Below are 2500 nucleotides of genomic sequence, written 5' to 3'. Positions count from 1 at the left end.
ACGCAGGGCAGGCATGGTGGTATTGCCTGCTGTGAAGGTGACATTGCTGTCCACCTTCACCTTCTTCTCGCGCCCTGACGCGACTAAGGCGAGGGTGAAACACTTCCGGGCGTTGATCTGCAGCCCCAGGTGGGCGAGGGCTGCGGTAGCTGCGTCGATGAGGGACTGCAAGCCCCTCGGGGTCGCTGCAAACAGCAAGACGTCATCTGCAAAGGCCGCAGCGTTGACTCTGCGACCGAGGATCCGAGCTCCGATGTGGGAGGGCAGTTGGCCTAAAACGTAGTCCACCGCAAAGTTGAACAGGAGGGGGGAGAGGGGATCGCCCTGGCGAACGCCCCGTGCTGGCTGCACAGACACGCCCACGCCGGCGCCGTCCGCTATCACTGTCGTGCTGCCCTCGTAGCACCGCTCGACATACTCGACAAAGCAATCCGGCAGGCCATGCGCCTTCAGCACGGGGCGAAGGGCAGCATGATCTACCGAATCGAATGCCTTAGATACGTCGATCGACGCCACAAAGACAGAGCGGCAGGAGCGAACTGCGTCGGTGAGAGCAGTGTCCAAGATGAAGGTATTTTCCAACATCCCATCCCGAGGGATGAATGCCCGCTGACGTTCGTCCACAGCACATGCGCGCATCAGGCGTGACGCGAGAACCTTGTGAAAGGTCCGCGCCAACACCGAGCAGACCGTAATGGGGCGAAAGTCAGCGGGGGATGTTGGTGCAGCCGTTTTCGGGAGAAGGGACGTCCGCGCGCGAAGCAGGCGTTCCGGAAGGGCGCGGGCCAGAAGGAAGAGATTCATCACTTTCACCAGGACTTCGTGCGGCAGGCGCCGCAACTCCGCTGGGGTAAGGCCGTCCGGCCCGGCTGCTGATCCCCTGGGCGGCAACGCGGCGGCGACCTCCTCATGTGTGACCGGCCCCCATATGCACTCAAGAGCGACAGGCTCTGAGTGCGGGAGGAGGCGGTCACGAATGAAGCCCGCGGTGGAGATGGGCTTCTTGGTGAAGAGGTCCGCCCAGAAGTCCAGCAGACCAGGGATGGCAGGTGGCGGCTGGAGCAGGGTGCCATCCAAGAGGCCGCGCACGCAACGTGCACGCGACCGTCGGAAGGCATCCTGCGTTCTCGCGTACTCCCAGCGGCGCCGCTTGCGCTTCTGCGTCGGCGGCGCGGCAGGCGGCCGCTTCGATGGTTGGCGCGGCCGCTGTGTCCTGGTGATCGATCTCTCCCCTCTGGACCCGACCGACGCAAGGGCATCCGGGAGCATGCCCAGGATGACATCGGGCGGCGTGCCCCGCCCCAGACCTATGACACGATCCAGGGCAGAGAAACGCTGGGCGGAAGCGGGTAGCCCCGCCAGATGCTCCCAGATGGCGGCGTCAGTCGGCCCCTCCGGCGGCGGCCCGGTGGTGTCGGCCGCGAAGTCCTCGGCTGCGTCGACGGGCGGCGCAGCGGCCTCGCCCGCGTCAGGCAGCGGGCTCGCTGCTCCCCGGCGGGACGCCGGCTCTTCCCCCCGACCGATCTCAAGCGCCTCCATGAATTGGCGGACAAGCTGCTTGTGGGCAGCTTGCCGCCGTCGGCACTTGATTGCCTCAAGCGTTCGGTCGGGGAACATCCTGATGAGTTCTTGATTTACAAAGAAGAACCGGGCGTCCCTCTCGAGGAACAGTTCGGCCTCTGCCTTGGCGAGCGACAGGACTTCTTCCTCCGTCCACCTCGCGCGATGCCTCTCCGTGACGATCTCCGCGTTGGCGGCCGCAAGGTGTTGGCGGCGGCGATGGACCCCGAGACCGTTCTTGGTGGTGAAGCTGCGGTGGCACTCACTACAGGTATACATAGCTGCAAAAGTTACAAAATTTTCGGCACGGCCGGTTGGCCGGCTAGGTGCTGGGGAAGTTGGGGTGGCACCTTCAGCGGAAGGGCCACCACTTTTTCTCTGAATACTGCCCCCAACTAACAAAGGGATAGTGCGAGGGGGGGCTGGTAACCCCCCCAAGCCCCTGGTGCGGTCTTCCACTCTGCGAAAATCAGCGGGCCCACGAGAAGGGGAGAAGACCGCAGGAGAGGAGAGGCTAAGAGGGCTAGGCCCATGTATTGCGCATCACTCTCCCTGTAACTACAACCCAAGGAAGGCACCTCGCAGCAGCAGCACGACTACATCAAGACCGCACTTCGAAAAGCCAAGTCCGGATGCAGCCACACCGCCGCCACTTGGCCACCTTAAGAGAGTCATAGTTACTCCCGCCGTTTACCCGCGCTTGCTTGAATTTCTTCACGTTGACATTCAGAGCACTGGGCAGAAATCACATTGCGTCAACACCCGCTAGGGCCATCGCAATGCTTTGTTTTAATTAGACAGTCGGATTCCCCCAGTCCGTGCCAGTTCTGAGTTGATCGTTGAATGGCGGCCGAAGAGAATCCGCGCACCCGCGCGCCCCCGGAGGAGCACGCTAAGGCGGACGCGGCCTCGCAGCAAGGAAGATCCGTGGGAGGCCAAG

The 2500-nt window shown here is 63.1% G+C and overlaps 1 pseudogene; it reads right to left on the bottom strand.

Moving 5' to 3' along the window:
* Positions 1-2500, bottom strand: part of LOC124803874 — a 7962-nt pseudogene that overhangs the window by 2857 nt on the left and 2605 nt on the right.

The sequence above is a fragment of the Schistocerca piceifrons genome, chromosome 6 (assembly GCF_021461385.2).
Source record: "Schistocerca piceifrons isolate TAMUIC-IGC-003096 chromosome 6, iqSchPice1.1, whole genome shotgun sequence".
NCBI classification, from domain to species: Eukaryota; Metazoa; Arthropoda; class Insecta; order Orthoptera; family Acrididae; genus Schistocerca; species Schistocerca piceifrons.
The sequence above is the reverse complement of the archived record's forward strand: the minus strand, read 5'-3'. Positions and strand labels throughout refer to the sequence as shown.